At 40.0% G+C, this 23489-nt stretch overlaps 1 long non-coding RNA gene across 1 annotated transcript; it reads right to left on the bottom strand.

The window, feature by feature from the left end:
* Positions 1 to 7009: 7009 nt before the first annotated feature.
* Positions 7010 to 17042, bottom strand: LOC121020466 (uncharacterized). The gene is made up of 3 exons (XR_005786142.1): positions 16420 to 17042; positions 11147 to 11197; positions 7010 to 7265 (listed from the first exon to the last, which is right to left on the bottom strand). It is a non-coding gene; the product is annotated as an uncharacterized LOC121020466 (long non-coding RNA).
* Positions 17043 to 23489: the final 6447 nt, after the last annotated feature.

Raw genomic sequence — 23489 nt, 5'->3', positions numbered from 1 at the left:
ACTATTACAATACCACATCCCTGTCTCCATAAACATTGAAGTGTTCTAAGTATCTAAAGCACATTTCCTCTCACAATGAAAAATGATCCCATGTCCTCTTTAAACCACATTCTTATTTGGGGTTCAGAAAAGTAGTAATGTTGTTTCATGCAACACACAAATGACACTTAGAGATACCCAGGACCTTCCCAAGGATAGTGGCTGATAATTACTGGTAAGAGGACATACAAATAGCCTTGAACTTTTTACATCCAGTATATAGCACATTTGTCTGAATGAACACTGGGTGGAGAATTACGGATAATTCTGGAAGAGGGGAATTCGTGTCCAGATTTCCAAAGCTGTTCATTTCTATCTTTTCAGATCAAAATTTTTAGCTGGACCCAGTAGTTTGTCATGGTTGAATGTGTGTCACTGAACTTCACCACCTATGAAGCAAGAACTACCCACTCATTTAGGGTAAGTGCCTAGAAAGAAAAGGGGAAGTTCCTAGAAATGTTTGTTTGTTTTATTTTGTCTGGTTTTTACATTATGCATACTCCCCTCCTAGTAGAGGACTGTTTATAATAAAGGAAGAAGACACACAGAATGGAATCCAGGGTAGAAGAAATATCTGTGAGCCTTGGTGTGGTTTGTGGCCAATGAGATCATTCTTACCCAGAAGCAAAGAGAAGAAAAACTTAAGTAAGCCTGATGTACCTGATTCTCTTTTTTTTTTCAACTTTTACTTTGCTTTCTTCTCCAGAGCTCTCCTCTTAATTATCTTACCACGTTTTCAAGTCTCATATGTTAGATTCCTTTCCTCTATTCAGATATGATCTCATTCCCCCGTGTCGCATCATTTACTCTCTTCTATCTGCTCCCCTTGGATGCTTTGATTTACTCCCATGACTAATATTGAAAGTCATGATTCTTAAATAGAGAGCATCAATTCCATTCTCTTTTCTGGGCCAGACCTCCCACTCATCTCCACTCTTGTGGCCTTCAGATAGTTTATTCTTACCAGGTCTGAAATAAAACTCAAAATCCCATTGTCCTTAAGCGTTTATCTCTTCCCATATTTCCAAGCACATAAGAGTATATCTAGTCCATAAACTGAGCTAGAAACTTGGGATCATTCTGTCTCCTCCACTAGGCTCTGAGTTGCATGATTGCAAGGACTTTGTTTTGGTAACTCTTGTAGACCCGTTGTGTAACAAAGTACCTGGCACCTCACAGGTGCTTAATTCATATTTAATCAACAGATAAATAAATTCTTGACTCATTGTTTTTCCCTGCTCTTATTATCCATTAGGTTACCAAACATTGTAGTTCTAGTCCAGAAGCAATGCTGGAACTCATCTTCTTTTCTCCACTCGCAGTGTCTCTGCCATGGACTTTTTACTTCTATGTCTTCTCAGGGCAGTCCATCCGTCTCATTGCCACAAGGGTTTACCTCCCCACAATGAAGATCTGATCAGACCATTTATCCATGTGAAAACTCCTGTTGGCCTTCTATACTCTAACATGGTCTTCAACCCAAGGGTCTAGTTTCTCTCCATTTGCCATTTCTTCATTGTAAGCCTTATGTTATACCCAACTGGACTAGCTTCCATTCTTAAACACGATACTCATTCTCCCATTCCCCATTGATTTGCTCATGCCCTTCTCCTAGCCCAGAATCCCCTCCCACTGTCCTTGTCTCATGGCAGGGCAACTCAGTACACCTCTTTCATGAAGTTTCCATGGGTTCTTCCAGTTTGCACGTCCCTTGAAATTTGCTCAGCACCCTTTCAAAGAAATATCATATAATTTTAATTTTAAATTCCATTTTGTTGGCTGCACTGTGAGTTCCTTAAGGGAGGAATCATGCTACATTTATTTGTTACTGTTTCTGCTGTCCAGCCAGATTGTAGCACATAGTCATACAGGAGCGACTATTCAGTGTAAGTGTCAAAGCAACTCCTCATCTGGAATAGTGAGAATAGAAACCATAGGTCTAAATTGAATAGGAAACGGAAGCATATGTTCACCAAAATTCTGGGAGACTTTAATATACCATAAAAAACTAGTGATCAAAGCATTTTGATTACGGAAACCCAGGTCTGCAATGAAACAGGACAAAGGGCTGAAAGATGGGACAGGGAGACAGCAGTTAAAAGTTGTTTTTATATCTGTGAGAATTACTTGGACAATTTTTACTTTTCTGACCTTGAACCGTAAGCCTCCAAGAAGTCCACCTACACATGATTGCCTGATGAGATCAGCACAAGGCATGCTCGAGTGCTGGCTATAGTTGTTTATCTAAGCAGGAGCAAGTAACAACTGGTACAGTCCTAACCCCACCGTTAAATGAAAAATGACTTGGCACAGACTTCAAACTATGTTAACATAATTGAGCCTTGAGGTAGGGATACCGGCAACCTTTATTCTGTTTTTCTCCCTGAAAATTATTTATCTTTTCTCTATTTATAGTGTATCACAATCCTCTGAATCGGTAATAATAGGTAGGTATACACATACAGAATATGTCATCGTATACATGGAGCTATATTTCATTTATTCCAACAGTGAAATTCACTGATCAGAGATGGTTCTGTGTCCGAGAGAATTAAAACTAAACAGCTTTCAAAAACTGAAGCGTGTACTTGCTTGAAAAAAATGCTATGTCATTCATTTAAAGATTCAGGAGTTGAGCCTGTATAGAAAGAAAACAAAGGGTCATAGCTGTACCTTTGCAATTTTAACCCACTGGCGTTGTCTCTCTAGCCCTTCATGGCATCCTGGAGCCAACATAGCCAGTGCCTTGTGTTTATCTCAATATTAGAACACATGCGTATTCTATTTTCAGAAGTACCCACTAACGACCTCTATTATTTGATCTGAAATTGGTCTGAGAAGGAGCATTGCACTCAGCTGTTACCTAGTAAATTTTTTGCATTTGAATGAATGAATGATATAAAGAGGGCTAGTATCTTCCACTAGGGATATAAGGCTCACTGCTAAGCCTTAGTACTCCTGCCATATTGGAGTCTCTCGGTTCCTATCAGGGCCAACCCTCTAAGTGTTCACAGATATGGTTGTCTGCCAAAGATAATCTCTCCCCACTACTGGCTTGCTGACATTAAGTCCTTCAGTTCGGGACAGAAGGTCGTCTGGAGAAGGATGTAAACAACTGGGGAATTGTAGAAGGAGGTAAAATTCAACTGCGAAGGGAGTGATAATAGCATATTGATTTGATGTTATAATACGTAGGAATTACTAACCTCGATCAGGTCCTTCCATAAATATTTTGGCAGTGTGACAGAATAAACCTAAAAATGGTGGGAAAAGAAGAATTTCCAACTGGAAGAGGGCGAGTTCAGTGACGGATGACTTCAAGAAATGAAAACGAATCTTCAGCTATTTTAACCATTTTCTCAGAACTGATCGAAAATGAGAAAAAAAGCAATAGTGATGACAATAATAATTAGGTGTTATTATGTGTCAGATGCTGTGCTAACCATTTTTCATGAGGTTGTCTGATTTAATCTCTAAAAGGATCCCGGGCGCAGGTAGTGTTCAACTCATTGCACAAATAAACAAAGGTTATAGATGCTAATTAACTTGCCCAAGGTCATAGAGGTTAAGTGGCACAACTGGATTGAAACTCAGGTCTGTCTGCTTCTAAATCTCACACACTTGACAAACACAATGTCATGTGTATGCAGTGCTTTCCACATAAAAATTCCCACATGTGGCCTCTCCTACCCCAGTTCTCACTTTACACCATCATTGAATTTAATGGTAATTGTGGCAAGACTAAGCTCAAGACAGGGAGCTGAGTTTGGTCTTGAACGTACTGAAGAGAGTGACATTTCGCATACTTGAATTTTGATCCCCAAGACTATCCTGCTACCATCTTCTGGTCATAATGGGGCACTTGGTCCAAATTCAGAGGACAGGTCAAATTGGAAATTTGGTTTGTGATCTGCTGCAATGCACCTGGCCGGTTGAGCTCAGCAAAGGAAATCAATGATCCTAACTGTGAATTAAATATGGCTTAGAAAGGCAGATCAAACACATCCCTTCAGCTAAAGAAATTGTCCAGTTCAATTTTGTGTTTCATATTATCGATCACATTGGATTGCCACTAATGAAGACCAGTTGGAGTTTCATCACCATCACCATCATCGTCACCATCACCATTATCGTCACCATCACCATCCATTCTTATTAACGGAGAGCAAGTTGGACATTTATTCACTCAAGACACAATTCCTGAGCTCTGCTCTTGGGCCAGACACCATTGTAGGTGCTAGGGATTCATCAGCAATCATGGCAAATAAGATAAAGCTTTGGCAGAGCTTGTGGTTGGAGAGGAAAGAGTGATTATAAACTAAGCAACTAAAAGGAACAACATCCAAGAGTTAACATGGGGTGATGGGAAGGGATGTGTGGATCATTTCAGTTGTGTGGTCAAAGACAACCTCTCTGGTAAGACATCTTTAGCAGGGGTCTCTCTGAGAGAAAAAGTCAGCCACGACAAAATCAGGAGGAAGGGCTTAATAACATGTTTCATCATCTTTTCAGGTGATTCTGATGCATTTCCTTGATTATGCTGGGAAGCAAATTTCCTGTTACCGCATTATCTCTAGCCAAAACTAGTCCCAAATAAAAGCTTCATAGGGGATTTATATACACATCAAAGTTTGAAGGGCGCCTGGGTGGCTCAGTGGTTAAGCGTCTGACTTCAGCTCAGGTCATGATCTCAAGGTTTGTGGGTTTGAGCCCCGCGTCGGGCTGTGTGCTGACAGCTCAGAGCCTGGAGCCTGCTTCCGATTCTGTGTCTCCCCTCTCTGCCCCTCCCTTGCTCGTGCTCTGTCTCTCAACAATACATAAATGTTAAAAATGATTTTTAAAAAATAAAGTTTGAGAACATTTCTTATAAAGGGCTGCAAAATCTTTGCCTTCTTGCAAATGACTTATACCATGCCTTGCAACTGACTTATACTAAAGACACAATCAAATGGAGAGATCATTAAATATTCAAACTGAATTTTTTTTGAAAAATCACAAAATCCTATGTACATTCATAAAACTTAATAATAAAACAATCATTAAATCTGGGAGATAAACATCCCATCCAATCTGTCTGTAATAAAGGTATCACAGGTAGGAGGCTACTCCTTCAAATATCATATGGAACGCATCTGCCCATCAAAATGATCCAGAAATTATAAAATTGTTTCTTTCATTATCCCAAGATCATTGGTTATTAATTGCACATTCATGAGTTTTAATGAAAGAAATGTTATTAATTTGGCTTTGCGGGGGACCTTATAAAATTGTGAAAGAGTCAGAGAGGCTGATGAAAGGAAAAGATTAATGCCCATGTAGTGCCCAGAGGGTGACTAAGGCAATTACTTCCTTAGGAAGCAGTAGCTGTCTCAAACTGTTGATTCCAATTTTAACAAAACAAAGCAGATTTGAAGCTCACGCATTGACTTTTGCCCAAGAAGATTTGAAAATTCTTTTTACTGGAGTTGGAAACTTTATTCCAGGAATGAGAAAAGCTTTTCCCAAGCAGAATTAGATAATTATCATAGTCGTGAACAAACTGGCTTTAGCCACAATGAATAATGCATATGGGCACAAGAGTTGCTACACAGTATTTTTGTTTAGTATGGGAACACTAAGAAGCCAGAACTATAAAAACATAAGGAATTCATTTGCTATTGCCATGTCCCCATATTAATAACATCACAGTAATGAGGGGTTTTTTTATGGTATTTATCATACATTTTTAATTTAGATTCAGTGTGTCTGCACTTTTTCTTTCTGAATACGAATATCTTTTTATACCTATATATATCCAAGTTATTCATATTTGATTCTATGATTCTATCTGAATCAAATTATATTTGATTCTATACCTATATCTATGCTTATATCTACAACGAGAAGGCATTCTTGAATTAACTACAGCACCCCCCAGTATGGCCCTCATTATAGTTTCTCTTCAAATCCAGTGGGAATCCCGTCTCCACTCCACCAAAATAAATGTCTCATGTTGAATTGAAGATATATCTAACAATGTCTCTCCGCTCTTCCTAAGAGAAGTCATCTGTCAACCATCAATAGAGTCGGAGTTCCAGGAGCAAAATAGAGAAAACTGAAAGCAGAGTTTCCCTTCTGGGAGTAAGAGAATACATAAAAGACCCATTTGAATGAATAAAATAGGCATTTAATTATTTATTTTTTTATTTTTGAGACAGAGAGAGAGAGAGAGACAGGATCCAACGTGGGCTCGATCTCACGACTCTGGGACCATGACCTGAGCCAAAATCAGGAGTTGGACGCTCAACTGACTGCACCACCCAGGTGCCTCTAAGACAGGCACTTACAAAATCTATAGCTATAGGGGCGCCTGGGTGGCGCAGTCGGTTAAGCGTCCGACTTCAGCCAGGTCACGATATCGTGGTCTGTGAGTTCGAGCCCCGCATCAGGCTCTGGGCTGATGGCTCGGAGCCTGGAGCCTGTTTCTGATTCTGTGTCTCCCTCTCTCTCTGCCCCTCCCCCGTTCATGCTCTGTCTCTCTCTGTCCCAAAAATAAATAAAAAACGTTGAAAAAAAAAAACAAAAAAACAAAATCTATAGCTATATAACAAACATTTTAAATTTAAATTCAAATTTAAATAAATAGATTTCTTTATTTCAATCATTTTAAATTAAATTTAAAGTTAAAGCTATTGCTGTCTCTCACATTTCTGTGAATTCACTGAGCACAGCTGGATGGCTCCCGTGTGGGGTCTTGTTGGCAGTTGTGGTGAAACCCGGCTGACTTGGGTGGCCGACGTGCCACCCTCCCGGGACTAGCAACTGATGCTGGCTACTGGCTGTGAGCATAGTAGGGCTTTCTATACGACCTGGGCTTCTCACATCACAGCAGCTAGGTTCCAAAAGCAAGTATCCAAGAGACCAAAAGTAGAGGTATATTAGCTGTCTCTTGGGGGGTAACAAATTACCACAAACTTACCGGTCTAAAACAACACCCATTTATCATTTCATAATTGCTATATATCAGAAGTCTAGACACAGCTTACTTAGCTGGGTCTTCTGCTCAGGATCTCCCAAGATTGCAGGCAGGGTGTCAGTCAGGACTACAGTCTCGTCTGAGGTCCAAGGTCCTTTTCCAAGTTTAATGGTTGTTGGTAAAATCCATTTCTCTGCAGCTGTGGAACTGATGGCTACTTGCTTCTTCAAGGTTGATGGGGAATATATCTTGGTTCGGGGAAGGCCTGAAACTTAAAAAAAAAAAAAAAAGAATAGCTGGGGTGCTTAAGTGGCTCAGTCAGTTAAGTGTCCAACTGTTGACTTCGGCTCAGGTCATGATGTCATGATTCATGAGATCGGGCCCCATGTTGGGGCTCTGTGTTAGCACAGAGCCTGCTTGGGATTCTCTCTCTCTCTCTCTCTCTCTCTTCCCCTCCCGTGCTGGCACATGCTCTCTCTCTCTCTCTCTCTCTCTCTCAAAATAAATAAATTAATTAATTAAAAAAGAATAACTTTATTGATGCACCAGTCACATCTCATACAATTCACTCATGTAAGATGTGTCATTCAGTGGTTTTTAATATTGTCATTTATTCAACTATCAGCACAATCTGAGTTTAGAACATTGTTGCTGTTCCAAAAGAAGCATTAGCAGTTAGTCTACACTCCCCACCCCCCCACCATCTCTGGCCCTAGGCGATCACAAACCTATTTTTGTGCACAGATTTTACCCTTCTGACCATATTCGTGGAATCATCTGATGTGGGGCTTTTTGTGACTGGCTCCTTAAATTAGCATAATGCTTTCCGGGTTCACCTGCATCGTATCTTGTATTAGCCCTTCATTCCTTTTTACGGCTGAATACTACTCTTTATAGACACAGCACATTTCATTCATCTATTCATCAATTGATGGACAGTCAGGTTGCTTTTACTTTGGGCTATTGTGAACAATGCTGCTCTGAACACTCACCTGGAAGGTTTTTGTGGATACGTGTTTGCGTTTCTCTTGCCTTTATACCAAGGGATGGAAGTGCTGGGCCAGGAACTGTCAGACAATTTTCAAAGCCTCTGTGCCATTTTACGTTTCCACCAGCAATGTGTGAGGGTTCCTATTTCTCCTTATCCTCATCAATACTATTGTCTGTTGTTTTTATTCTAAATATCTTAGTGGGTATTTATTATCTTACTGCACTTTTGATCTTATTTTCCTAATGACTAGTGTTGTTGAACATATTTTCACGTGCTGTTTATATAACTTCCTTGGGAAAATGTCCATTCAAAGTCTTTGACCATTTTTTAGTTGAGTTACGTATATTTTTTATTATTGTGTTGTGATTTTTACATATTACAGACATAAGGCTTTTGCCAGATATACAATTTGCAAATATCTTCCCTCCTATGTGTTGACTTTTCACTTTCTTGACTGGGTTCTTCGAGTCACAAAAGTTTTAATTTTAGGGGCGCCTGGGTGGCGCAGTCGGTTAAGCGTCCGACTTCAGCCAGGTCACGATCTCGCGGTCCGTGAGTTCGAGCCCCGCGTCGGGCTCTGGGCTGATGGCTCAGAGCCTGGAGCCTGTTTCCGATTCTGTGTCTCCCTCTCTCTCTGCCCCTCGCCCATTCATGCTCTGTCTCTCTCTGTCCCAAAAATAAATAAACGTTGAAAAAAAAATAAAAAAAAAAAGTTTTAATTTTAATGATGTACAATTTGTGTGTTTTGTTTTTTGTCCTCTGCACTTTTGAAGTTTTATCTAAGCCATTGTTGCTTCACCCAAATTCATAAAAATGTACTCTTATGTTTTCTAAGAGTATTATACATTTGATGCTCACATTTAGGTGTATGATCCGTCTGGAGTTAATTTTTGTGTATAGTATGAAGGGAAGTTCAGCTTCATTCTTTTGTGTAAATATCCAGTTGTCCCAGCATCATTTGCTGGAAAAACTAAGCCCTCTTTTAAAGGACTCACCTGAGTAAGGCTGACCTAGCCAGGATAATCTCCTTCTGATTAGCTCAAAGTCAACGTATTAGGCACCTTAATTACATCCGCAAATCCATTCACCTTTGCTACATAAGGTAACATATTCACTGGAGTGATACCCAACAGACACACACGTCCCACTTATAATCAAGAGGAGGGCATACACTCTAGGGGGGAAGGTTTTAGAGGACGTGTTAGAATTCTGCCTGCCACAGGAAGCTGCCAGTGGCTTAGGCCTGGGCTTGGATGCTGACAGAGCATCATTTCCATTATATTCTGTTGGCCAAGCGGTCACAAAGCCCACCCAAATGCAAAGGAGGAATTATAGAAAGAGAATTTAGGAAGTCGTGCCGGTCTGTAATTTACCACAGTGTGCTGTCACAAAAAGCAGCTTTAGGCAAGGCTGTTTATTAAAATATTTACTTCTAGTCTTCCCTACCTTAAAATTCGAAAGAACTTTGTAAATCAAGGAGATAACATCTTATAAAGAAAAATCTGGAACAGAATGCAATAGCTACTTGAGTTCATGTACTAAAGAGGAAATAAAAACCCAGTTCTAATGGGAGTCGGGTCTGATCCTCTATTAGTCTGGACTCAGTACACACCCAGATGAATCACCTTGGCTGTCCCATGGAGTACATTTCCTTCTTTGTGAGCAGCAGGTGGCCTATGAATGACCTTGGAAAGATGATTCAAATCACACACAGAAACAATTTTCTCAGAATTAAGAAGTCCAAAAAGACTTGATTAGAGCTGAAAGGGAAAATCTCTTTCTGATCCTGGAGGAGACGTTTATACCAATTTGATTTCTGTGGCTCCAGGCTCTGAGCTGCTGCTACCAATGACTCTATGCCCGTCTACATTACCCTTCCTCTGTCTTCTGGGTTAGGTCCAATGGCACAATGTAATAAGTCAAATTGACTCTGAGTAACCTATGGCAGTTTTTGTTAAAGTGTCCAGAAAAATGAGGGGCGCCTAGGTGGCTCAGTCAGTTGAGCGACTGACCTCGGCTCAGGTCATGATCACACAGTTTGTGAGTTTGAGCCCCGAGTCGGGCTCTGGGCCGACAGCTCGGAGCCTGGAGCCTGCTTCTGATTCTGTGTCTCCCTCTCTCTCTGCCCTTCCCCCACTCATGCTCTGTCTCTCTCTGTCTCAGAAATAAATAAACATTAAAAAATTTTTTTTAAAGTGTCCAGAAAAATGAGACCTATTTCAATATGCAAATTACATAGGAATAAGCAGCCTGTAGTAGTCAAGGCATTGCAGAAAGCTTGTCCGCATGCAAGATGACCAAAGTTTTCTTTACTTCAGATAACTTCCTACATTACTCGATTTATGCAGCATGTGAATAAATTGAGTAATGTAGGTCTATCAGATATATTAAAAATAGAGTCTGGAAATAGATGAAAACCAACGGCCTCTCTTTCCTTTGGAATCCAAAAGAAAAACTGAGTGGAAATCTTGAAATCTGAGGCAGGTTGATAGAATATACAAAGGAACAATTAGGATATTAAAGTAGATGTGGATTTTGCTCTTTTGTTTTGTTTTTAGCCTGGCTGGAATGACTCTAAATGTCTTTTTTCCAGTGGCCGCAACATGAAAACAAAACAAAACAAAACAAATATATATATGGTTTCACAAAAGACTTAGCTAGGTTCCAGAGCAGTTTCTAAAATTTATCTTGATTAGTACTCTCAGTAAAGTCATCTCCACATTTCTTGCTTGCATTCTCATTTTTTAAATGATAATAATCATACCTATCCTACCTGCCTCACAGAGATGTATTATTAAAATCTAGTAAAATATACCTGTAGGTCAAGCGGGATGCTTTGAACTGCTTTGAGGAAACCAACCTAGCTTGAAGAGTCAGATAATTTCTCTTCACACGACTTCCAGAGGAATGGCTAACTTAGAGGTCAACTGCTTCAATAACCCCATGATGTCATTAGGAACAGATGTTCTTTCCAAGTCTCTTTTCTGTGGTTGACAGATTTTGGCTTAACCCATTGGCTTGTTCTCCAACTCACTGTTGTAAGGCAATCTTTGCCTCTTTTATTTATCCAGGGAGAAAATAGAAATATTTCATTCCAGGCCTTGTAACTATTCCTGGACCAATAACAATGATCGGCAAACCATGCTATGATTGACTTATACCTGGATTCCTAAAACGATCCGGCTTTGATTCATCAGGATCTTTTCCAGGAGCTGAAAAAAAGAGAAGGTTGCAAGGGTTATGTGAGGGACATGAGTTGCAAGGGTTATGTGAGGGACAAGCGGACACATGAACAAAACTGGGGTTCTGTAAAGAATTATGAGGAGGAAATAAGGGCTGAGGAGGCAATCAACAGTGGTACCTCACTTAAAAATAGCACATTTTAATAAATATTCTAGAAAGTGTTTTTAAATTGTATTTCATTCAAAGGCACTGGTTCATCTTCCCCTAGAACAATATTGAAATTCTCCAAAACAGATTTCATGGGGAGAATTTGGCTCACTTGGTAACTATCAGTTATGACATGATAAGTTATGAATTTTTTATAAATTATGAAAACTATGATATAAGCAGGAATGGTTCAAGGCGTACGTATAAAACACAACATTGAGAGAAGAGTTTTGAACAGATACATAGGAAGATTTTATAATACTTTAAGCTATAATATTTTATAATATTTTAAGCAGGTTTAAAAAACCAAAAGAATGGAATTGTAATTTTACCCTACACTTCAGACAAAAATCAACTCAAAGTCCACAAAGATCTAAATGTAAGAGCTAAAGGAAAAGACTTCATGACATTGAATTTGGCAATAATTTCACGGATAGGACACCAAAAGCCCAGGAAAAGAAAAAAAAAAGAAAAAAAAACAGACAAACTGGACTACATTAAAGACAAACAAACAAACAAACAAACTTGTGTTCAGCAAAAGATGCCATCAACAGTGAAAAGGCAACACACAGAACGGAAATATTTTCAAATGGTATATCTGAAAAAGGATTAATATATAGGAGATGTAAAGAACTCCTACAACTCAACAATAAAAAACCAAACAACCTGATTTAAAATGTGCAAATCATATCTACTTTTATGTATATACCCAAAATGATTGAGAGCAGGGTCTCAAAGAGGCATTTGTACACCCATGTTGCTAGCAGCATTACTCACAATGGCCAAAAGGCAGAAGCAACCCAGCTGTCCATCAATGGATAAATGGATAAAGAAGATGTGGTCTATACATACAATGAAATATAATCAGCCTTAAAAAGGAAGAAAATGTTGACACATGCTGCAACATGGATGAACCTTGAGGACATGATGACGGGTGAAGGAAGCCAATTACAGAAAAACAAACACTATATGATTCCACTTACATGAGGTGCCAAGAGTAGTCAAGTTGAGAGACAGAAAATAGAATGGTGGTTGCCAAGGGCCAGAGAGGGCAGAATGTGCGGTTATTATTTGGTGTGTGTAGAGTTTCGGTTTGGGACGATGAAAAAAGTTCTGGAGAGGGATGGTGGTGATAATTGCATACCCGCGTGAATGTCCTTAATGCTGCCAAACGGCACACTTAAAAATGGTTAAGACAGTAAATTTTGTGTTATACATATATGACCAGTTTTTTAAAGCAGTTAGCAGTTAAAGGATTTAATAAGGATACAGGTGAGTAACAGGTAAAGAGATACATAGGAGAGGTCCGGAAGGGTCCCAAGCAGAGGACCCCATAAAGTTGAAGTACATTGCCCTCTCAGGCAGGTACATGGATGTGTTCACCTATCAGGAAGCTCCCTGAGCCCTGTACTATTGGGATTTTTATGGATGCTTCGTCAGGTAGCCATGATTGATTATTAATTCCATGTCCATCCCCCCCACCTTCTCTTCATTAGAGAATAACACAGAGGGGGTGGGGACCACAAGTTCTAAGCTTCTGCTCATGGCTTCGTTTTCCGGGTGACCAGCCCGCCCCCCATCCATTAGCCATCCAGAAGTCCACCCCGAGTCACTTCATTAGAACCAAAAACACCTCTATCACCCGGGAAATTAAAGGGTTTGGGGAGCTCTGTGCCAGGAACTGGGGGCAGAGACCAATATAGATTTTCCGTCATGGCACAGCTTGAACAAATGAATGGGGCAGATCTGCAAGGAGGGAACTACATTAGTTAAAATGTCATATACTGTCCACCCACAAGCACATAAAATGTGTCTGCGTGTTAGAGCCATTCCATAGCTCCTTAAAGTCTATCCGAGATTCCAAATTAAAAGTCCCTCTCTACCTCTACTTTTCCTTCTCTGTAATGTTTTTATTGATACTCTAGTCTTTATTTCTCTGTTACTCAATTGTCATTTCTAAATAGGACTCATCAACTTAGCGGAGTGCCTTTTCTGAGTGCATTGTATCATCTTTATTTTGGTTTCTAATTTCTTAGGAGTATACTTGGCATACAATGTTACATTAGTTGCAGGTGTACAACATAGTGATTAAGCATCACTGTATCGTGCAATGCTCACCGTTAAGTGTCCCTAACTACCTTATTACAGTATCAGTGACTAGATTCCCTAGACTGTGCCTTTTATTCCTGAAACTTAGCCTTCCCATAACTGGAAGCCTGTATCTCCCTCTCTCCTTCACCCAGTTTTCATCCCTCCACCTTCCCACCCCCCCCCCCCCCATCTCTTTGGCTGTCAGCTTATTCTCTGTATTTATAGATCAAATTCTGCTTTTTGTTTGTCTGCTTGTTCACTTGTTTTTCAGATTCCACCTATGACTGAGATCATATAGTATTTGTCTTTATATGATTTATCTCATGTAATATAATACCTTCTAGGCCCATCCATGTTATCACAAAAAGATTACATCTTTTTATGATTGTGTAGTATTCCAGGTGTGTGTGTGTGTGTGTGTGTGTGTGTGTGTGTGTGTGTCTCACATCTTCCTTATCCACGTGTCTATCAATGGACATGCATGGGCTGTGTTTTCTGTCTTGGAAATTATAACTAATGCTGCAGTAAACATGGGGGTGCATCTAGCTTTCTGAATTAGTGTTTCCATTTTCTTTGGGTAAATATCCAGAAGGGTAATCATTGGATCACATGGTTTCTCTTTTTAACTTTGTGAGGAACCTCCATACTGTTTTTCCATAGTGGCTACACCAGTTTGCATTCTCACCAATAGTGCACGAGGGTTCCTTTTTTCCCCACATCCTCACCAATACGTGTTATTTCTCATCTTTTTTTTTAATTTAAACCACTCTGATATGTATAAGATGATAGCTTACTGTGGTTTTAATCTGCATTTTCCTGATGATGAGTGATGCTGAGCATCTTTTCATGTGTCTGTTGGCCATCTGGATGCCTTCTTTGGAAAAATGTCTATTTAGGTCCTTTGTTCATTTAAAAAAATTTTTTAACATTTATTTATTTTTGAGGGGGGGGGAGGGGCAGAGAGAGAGGGAGACACAGAATCCAAAGCAGGCTCCAGGCTCTGATCTGTCAGCACAGAACCTGACGCGGGGCTCGAACTCATGAACCATGAGATCATGACCTGAGCTAAAGTTGGACACCTAACTGACTGAGCCAACCAGGCGCCCCAGATGCTTATTTTTTCAATTATATTATTATACTGTTGTTGTTGTTTGTTGTTGTTTTGGTGTTAAGTTGTATAAGTTCTTTATATATTTTGGATATTAAACCCTTATTGGATATGTTATTTGCAAATATATTATTCCATAAATTGTCTTTCATTTTGACGGTTTCCTTCACTGCACAAAAGCACTCCTAATAGTTTTTGCTTTTGTCTCCCTTGCCTTAAGAGACACATCTCAAAAAGTGTGGCTACAGCTGATGTCAGAGAAATCACTGCCTGTGTTCTCTTTCAAGATTTTTGTGGTTTCAGGTCTCACATTAGGTCTTTAATTCATTTTGGGTTTATTTTTGTGTGTGGTGTGAAAAAGTTCACCACAATTATTTTTTTTAAGTGTACAGAAATGTTTACAATTTTGCTATTTTATTCCTAAAGTTTATAAAAGGTATTACGTGTGTAACAAGAAAAGCATTGATTTACTACAAATATCTAGTCCAGGTGTTATCTGGTTCCTCTCTGCCTCCTAAGAGTTTCAAAATATTGCTTGAATTCCTATCCCAAACCTTCTGGAAGTTGAAACTTCTATCCAAGATTTGTACTAATTCTTAGTAGCGGAGTTTGTCTCTGGTGTTTAGTTCTGTATCCCATTGAATTATCCCACATTAAGAAACTTTTTAGACACTCTCAAGAAAGCTATTCTCCTCTGCATTCTATCTACCTAGACTCTCCTCAGTTTCACAAACATGAAATGAAGCATTAAAATGTTTCATGGACGAGTGTAGTTGGAGAGTTAACTGAAGTTTTTCAGAGATGGAAAGTGGGGTTGGCTTAGATCACAACCCAAACAACGTCAAATTGTATATTAGCCACCTAGCTCTTTATTTTATTTATTTTATTTTATTTTATTTTATTTTATTTTATTTTATTTTATTTTTATTTTTGAGAGAAAGAGAGATAGAGGATGAAGGGGGCAGGGGCAGAGAGAGAGGGAGACACAGAATCTGACGCAGGACTTGAACTCACAAATGGGAGATCATGACCTGAGCTGAAGCGGGATGCTTAACCAACTGAGCCACCCAGGCTCCCCAGCCACTCAACTCTTAAAAGTCATTTTTGTCTCCCCGCCTTGGTCACTTCACACATGTAATACCCCAACCTCACACCACATCCAGCTCATACTATCTCCTGTCTTGCTTTTATCTCTAACAATAACTCCACGAGCAACAATTAATACTTCAAAAATGAATGCACAAAACAATTTGAGTCTTAATACAAGGCTGGCCTGGTTTGGCTTTTCCTAATCATTTATTTTGAAGGAGGAGGAAAATGTTTTCAGTAATGTCTTTCAAATTGTTGAAAATGAACGGTTGCTAATGTTTCAATACAATGTTTTAAGATTCCTAGCCATCAAAAAACAACAAAACACTCCATCATGTTACTCTGATAATGTAAGGGAATTACCTGCAAAATATTTTGGACCAGTAATTTATTATTTTCTGAAATTTATTCCATTTATTCCTCTCTCTATAAATTAAGTGACTAATCTGTTTCATTTCACTCACTGACATAACTCTCCAAAGATGTACACATAATATATTATATGCAAGACAAAGCAAGAAGAGTGGGAAAGTAGTAGAAGTCACCAGAATGGTGAATGGAAGGGCTTCTATGATTTACTAGGATAAGAAATCAGAGGAGAAAAACACAAACACAAACACAAACAAAAACCCTATAGCCCAAAAATAGCCAAATGGATCGTCTTGAATGAGCTGCTGATATGAAGCTGTTAAGCTCTCAAACCAGAAAAGAGACACATATTTAAGAATGGAGGGGAAAATATCTACGTGCATGTACCTTACGTGTTTTGACAGCCAGATGAATCGTGAGACTATTCTGAAGACTTTCTACCCGCATTCAGCAAAGTGCACTCTGATGTGCAAATGTGGTCAACACAACACACACGATCCAGCGTGAAATGATTGAACTGGTGCCAGGCTGTAAGTTGGGGACCACCATTAACTCACTAGGAGACCAGATCATAGTCACTGAGTCACATTCATTCGTCCTTTGTGGTCCTTCCATAAGTCTTTTCTTGGAATGCTCATTACTATGTGTTGACCAATAATAGTACATTCTGGATTGCAAGGATTACTTAAAAATGGCCAACGACCTCAATGAGCCGCTAGTGTAGATAACAGACATTTGCTGTGTGTCTTGTTTTTAGGGTAGCACCAGGCAGCAGGTATTGTGCTAGCCAAGAGGGAATCACATTCTTGCACCACATTCCTCACTGTCAGAGGAAATACCACAGGGCCTGAGCACTTTGGTCATGACGCAAATACACCACTGAAGATAAAGTTCTGGGTAAGCTGTGAAGGCCTATCCAGCCAGCCCAAGTGGAAGGAGTAGAATCTTCTCATTCATTCTCAGGCTCCTGTGTCTGGACAGTAAGGTACCACAGATCCGATGTGAAATGTACGCACCCTGAAAAAGACAAAAAGCAAAAGAAGAAAACTGTGAACTCAAAAACTATAGTTGTTTTAAAGCTATCAGTTTCGACTTTTTCAAATGTGACCCAACAGAGCTGGTGATATATAAATACTGTTTGAAGCGGGCTGTTGATTTGAACATATTTGAAAGAACATGGGCTGGGGCCCCCGAAATTAAGAGTATCAGGACTCACAAGGGTCTTTGAATAGTCCCTGCAGAGATAAGCCTGGGTTCCAATCCTGGCTCAACCATACACATACTGGTTGGGGGCCTGACAAACCAACTTACATGTTTTTTTTTTTTTTTTTTAATTTTTTTTTCAACGTTTATTTATTTTTGGGACGGAGAGAGACAGAGCATGAACGGGGGAGGGGCAGAGAGAGAGGGAGACACAGAATCGGAAACAGGCTCCAGGCTCTGAGCCATCAGCCCAGAGCCCGACGCGGGGCTCGAACTCACGGACCGTGAGATCTTGACCTGGCTGAAGTCGGACGCTTAACCGACTGCGCCACCCAGGCGCCCCCAACTTACATGTTTTAAGCTTTAGCTTAGTGTTCTATAACATGGGGACAGTAATATCCAACAAACCATTGTCAGTAACAAATGCTTTATTACATAGAAAGTGCCTGGCACACTTTAAAAAAATATATTTGTTGTTTTTCTTTTTTTCCATATATTGTAGGTGCTGCTGTTGACGTATCTTTTTTAATTTTTTTAAATGTTTATTTGTTTTTGAGAGAGAGAGAGAGAGAGAGAGAGTGGGGGGGGGGTACACAGAGAGAGGGAGACACAGAATCCGAAGCAGGCTCCAGGCTCCGAGCTGTCAGCACAGAGCTCGATGTGGGGTTTGAACCCACAAACTGTGAGATCATGACCTGGGCCGAAGTCGGATGCTTCACTTACTGAGCCACCCAGGCACCCCTGCTGTTGATGTATTTCTTAACACGTTGTTCGTGGATAAGGATGTTTGGAATGGATTGACAGGTAAACACTTGGGCACACAATTGTTCTGGTCATGCTAATCCCAACTTCCCTCTGTGCATATCTGATTGTCGCTGTCCTCCCAAACAATAAGCCCTGGGGGGATTGTTAGGAAAATAATGATATATCAGGAGATGCCTTGACTTCCCAAGGTGGTGCTATGGTGATACTCAGAAAAGGGCTTGCCTCGCTGGGCTGGAGGATGATGACTCCAGGGACACTTCATGGTCTCCTTAGACACTTTCCCTCTCGGTTTCTCCCGTTGTCTCCTTGTCTTTCTTTTGCTTGTACCTCTGAGAAAAAATGAACAGGTTTTGCTTTTGAGAAAGGTATCCATGTGAATTAGTGATGTGCTTGATCATATGATTTCTTTTTAAAATTATGAAGCCTTGAGTAGTTTTCTGAGAGTTCATTTTTTTAAATTTTATATTTGGTAGCTACGGTCCTGAAATAAATTTCATCTCCAGAGAGATAAGAACATTTGTGTGAGGGACAGATGAGTGAAATTTTCACAGTTCAGCCTCCATTTCTCCTCCTTCCCCAAAGTCCATCATTTTTGTTTTAAGCATCGCTTTCTTGCCAGTACACGCCAAGTGTATTCTTTTCTTAATCTTTCTTAAAAGTCTTATGTGGTTTCTTGTCCATGCATTAACCAGTCGTCTGGTTAGAAGATCGCATTGATTTTATTTGTGTTAGTATGGTATACAGCTAATAAAAATGTTAATAAATAAACGTAATTAATTCCCTTCCAATCTCAACCACCTTGTTTCTGTCCGCTAAAAGTAAGATTTACTGCATTTTGAGCTTTGCATGGCCCGAACACCCTGGCTCGCAGTGACCCAAGAGAACAGGGACCCACCAAGAACAGGAACAGGGGTGCTCTGAGATTTCCACTTTGCTCCAAGACGTTACATCAAGGCATCCGTGGAGACAAGAGATTTTTGGCTCTTGTAGGGCCAGCTCTAGTCACACAAACAAAAATTGTTTTTTGATAGAAATAATCCACAAAGTGTATGTCTTCAGTGGAAGGCCACGGAAAATCCCAACGATGAGCCCATGCCAGTGGGCTTCACTGTTTTCCAGCCGTACTCTTCTCTTCTTATGAGAACCTGAAGGTCCGGGCAAGAGACTCCTTTTGTAGAGAAGGAAATTCCAGTTAAGGACAGTTGAGTGAGTTTCCCAAGCTGGCCACTGGTTTGATGCAGAAGTAGGAGAGAGTTATCTGACAACAGGTGAGTTAGCAGTCATGTTTCTTTGGCCCTGACCAACCCATCAGGGGCCTAAGTTTGCGGTCTTCTACCTTCCTGAAATTCTGCTTTTTATTTTATTTTATTTTATTTTATTTTATTATTTTATTTTTTATGCTAAAAGGAGTACGGGAGTCAGATACTGTGTGGCACAGCTATACTCGGAGTGGAAGTGTGTATTTTTCATATACTCAGAGTGTTTCCACAGTGCTACTTTAAAGATACATTTGTTGTTGTTTTTAATCCACTCCCAGGTTGTGAATTATTTAGCTGAATATAAAACCCTTCATTCATTTTACAGCAATGTGGACTGACAGAACGGAAACCCAGAAACAGTGAAGTTAGATAGCTACACTTGCTTAGCATTTCACAGGTTGGAAAGCCTTTTTCATATACATTCTCTTTACTTGACCCTTCCAACAACCATACAAGCAGAAATCTTTGTTTCCATTTTGCACATCAGAAACAAAGTCTCAATGAAGTTACATGACTTGGCCAAGGTTACTCAAAGAAGCAATTGGCAAACTCTTATAACCTTGGATTCCATTGGCAAGAATCTAAATATTCATTTTCATATGCATATGCTTATTTATAAGTTGTACATACATGACACTGTTAATATGTGGAATATATTAGAAAACCTACTCCCAGGGCGCCTGGGTGGCTCAGTCGGTTAAGCGTCCAACTTCAGCTCAGGTCGTGATCTCACAGTTTGTGAGTTTGAGCCCCGTGTCAGGCTCTGTGCTGACAGCTCGGAGTCTGGAGCCTGCTTCGAATTCTGTCTCCCTCTCTCTCTGCCCCTCCCCTGCTCACACTCTATCTCTCAAAAAATGAATAAATGTTAAAAAAAAAAAATAAAAAAAAAGAAAACCTCCTTTCAAAATGGGAATTTTAAGGATGAGATAAAGATAAAATGACCAAGAATTGTTTAAGTTACATATTCTTACCAATGAAATAAAAATTTGTGCTAACACAAAAAAACAGTATTAATTATACTTTGAGAAAACTATAGCTCAATATGGTTTAATGTTTTTTCAAAATTCTGATTTATTCTTGTATTTTAGCCATCTGAATTTCTGGTTTTAAGCTAATTTTATTTAGGCACTTGGTATTATGGCCAGATAAAAATGTAAAGTCACTCAACATTAATATGTAAATAAAATAGAAGTGTGTTGTTGGTCGTACTGATTAAATTGTGGAGATCATGGGGCGCCTGGGTGGCGCAGTCGGTTAGGCGTCCGACTTCAGCCAGGTCACGATCTCGCGGTCCGGGAGTTCGAGCCCCGCGTCAGGCTCTGGGCTGATGGCTCAGAGCCTGGAGCCTGTTTCTGATTCTGTGTCTCCCTCTCTCTCTGCCCCTCCCCCGTTCATGCTCTGTCTCTCTCTGTCCCAAAAATAAATAAACGTTGAAAAAAAAATTTTTTTTTAAATAAATTGTGGAGATCATTTTCAAGTCCAACCTCTAATTATGCAAAGTTTTCTATTTTTTTAATTTTTCAATGTTTATTTATTTTTGAGACACAGAGAGAGAGAGAGAGAGAGGCAGAGAGAGAGAGAGAGAGAGACAGAATCCGAAGCAGGCTCCAGGCTCTGAGCTGTCAGCACAGGTCCCGACACGGGACTCAAACCCATGAACTGGGGGATCATGACCCATGACCCAAGCCAAAGTCAGACGCTTAACTGACTGAGCCACTCAGGTGCCCTGCAAAATTTCTACTAAAATTCTGTTCAAAAATTTTCCTCTCATCTGACCTGAGCTAATCATTCTTACAAACTAAGCAGAAGATATTAAAATACTGCTATCTCGTATTATGAGACAACGGGCTCCGTCTTCCAGTTCTGTCACTTGCAAGGCAACACTGTCATCCTTTCAACAAGATAAAATTTAACGAACTAAAAAAAATCAATGACTTTTCTTGTATCTGGGAGAGAACTGATGTCATGAGGCAAACCATGACCCTGAAATCTCACAGCTGAGGTCTGGTGTCCAGAGCAGAGGCCACAGGAGCCACTAGGAGAAACACTTAAGTGGAGGCTAAACATAGATGACCTGGAGGGTGAGCCACTTCTGGTGGCTGCAGTCTCGGGGGGGGCCCTCACTTTCTACATCTGGGAAGTCCAACCATTCCTCAAGATGGAGAGCCGGGAAAGATCCACTCATGGAATACACCCAGAGTGTTCTCTGTCACAAAGGCCTACTCTCCAAGGGAGGATAACACTTTAGAAGGGTCTTATCCCGTCCGGAGAAGGGCATTTCTTCCGGTATAGCCTTCTCCAGTCTTCTCGCCTCATGTAAGAGGAGAACGAAAGCTAGAAATTACTTGCACAGGTCAAAGCCCAGGGACTCGGGCCGCTACAAGCCTGAAGTTTAATCATAGGATGATAAGACACTTTCCCTTTCCTACCTTATCCCTATACCCACAGGACTCAAGTATGGTAACGGCAGTTTAGAGCTGAAAGAGCAGCAAGGAAGAGTACGTAGGCAGTGGTGGGAATTTAAGGCTGTTACTGTCTACATCTACAGCAGACAGTAAACATAGCATGACTCTAGCCATTACCGTAAATCTTTACACTAATGACCCCAGTTCTCTCCATTCAATATATGTCTACCTTTTTTTTTATTTGTTTTATTTTTTTAAGTGTTTATTAACTTTTTGAGAGAAAGAGAGGGACACAGAGCATGAGCGGGGCTCATGAGGGAGACAGAGACACGGAATGCTAAGCAGGCTCCAGGCTCTGAGCTGTCAGCACGGAGCCTGATGCGGGGCTCGAACCCATGAACCGTGAGATTGCGACCTGAGCCCGAGTCAGATGCTTAACCAACTGAGCCACCCAGATGCCCCTATTTCTACTTTTTAAAAAACAATTCCAGGCATACTAAAAGGCAATGAAAAAAAAAATACAACACAGGCTCAAGAGACAAAATAATCATCAGAACCAGACTAAGCTATAACCTAGTGTTTGGAACTGTCAGAGAATTTAAAAATAGTACACTATGTTAGAGGCTCTAATGGAAAAGGTAGACAACATGCAAGAAAACATGGATGATGTGAGCAGAAAATAGAAAGTCTAAGAAAAAACAAATTTGTTCAAATCCATATAAACTTGAACGTGTTCTCATTTAGAAGACGTAAAAGGATGCAAATAAATAAACAATGTCATCATCCTCAACCTCTCCCTGATATGGAGGTCCCGCTCTTTTTCTAGGATTTCTTCTCAAATCATATATGATGAGAGACACTGATGTGCAGATCTAATGAATGAGTAAATATCAATCTGTATATTAAATATGCGTGCATCCATTTGAGAGACAACTGCCCTATTACAGAACCAAACTCCAATTTACTTTGGCAACTGATCTATGGAAGAATTCATTCATATTCATTCAAATTGATACCATTTTCCATTGTGACTCTTGGGTGAACTATGGCTCCAATAGTTGAATTTTCTTGTATAGAGAATAGTAATACTTTCCACTCAAACTGACACTCACCTGAACTGATATATAGAATCAAAAGCTAGTCAGAGTAAACCAGTACTTAAAAGGAGGGAGACTGGGTGACCAAAAGTTAATTCATCTTGCATTTAATTTAAAAATAGAGTTGTCTCCGTTTAATATTTATTTCCAAATTATTTTAACTGACATGAGTGGGAATTGAAGAGTCTTGGGTTGGACTCTTTCTCTGGTTGATTAGGACAGAATTGTAGTGTTTGTCAAATGTTCATGTCCCAGCCCTCTTTGAATACAGCAGGGCATGTGACTGGCTGTGGGCAGTGGGTTGTGAGCAGAACTGGCATGGGTCACTTTTAGGTCAAAGCACAGAAGAGGTGTGAGTTCCTCGTCTGTGTTTTTTCCATATGGTAGCGGCCATGTTGGTTATTTCCAGGGGTAAAAATTCTCATACCACCTCTCTCCACACACACAACTATATTGGAATACAGCAGGAGAGGGAAAAGCATTGGCTGAGCCACCAAGACTTCAGAGCTGATGAGTTAACCCTGGTATGACTGAGCCACACAGTAATCGTGAGGCTCTTGTGGTCTTTCGCTCTTGTGTCTTCTTTGCAGTAGAAAGAACAAACAAACAAACAAAAAACAGAATTAGAAATCTATCTCTTTGCAAGTTGTCACGTGAATATTAAGGTTTCTATAGATGGTATCATTCAGGAAAACACTAGATATCTTCTACGTAGGAGTAGGGCAGCC

Source organism: Herpailurus yagouaroundi, unplaced genomic scaffold, assembly GCF_014898765.1.
Source record: "Herpailurus yagouaroundi ecotype Mexico unplaced genomic scaffold, PumYag 250, whole genome shotgun sequence".
NCBI lineage: Eukaryota > Metazoa > Chordata > Mammalia > Carnivora > Felidae > Herpailurus > Herpailurus yagouaroundi.
Note: the sequence above shows the minus strand (reverse complement) of the source record. Positions and strands in the feature narration are given on the sequence as shown.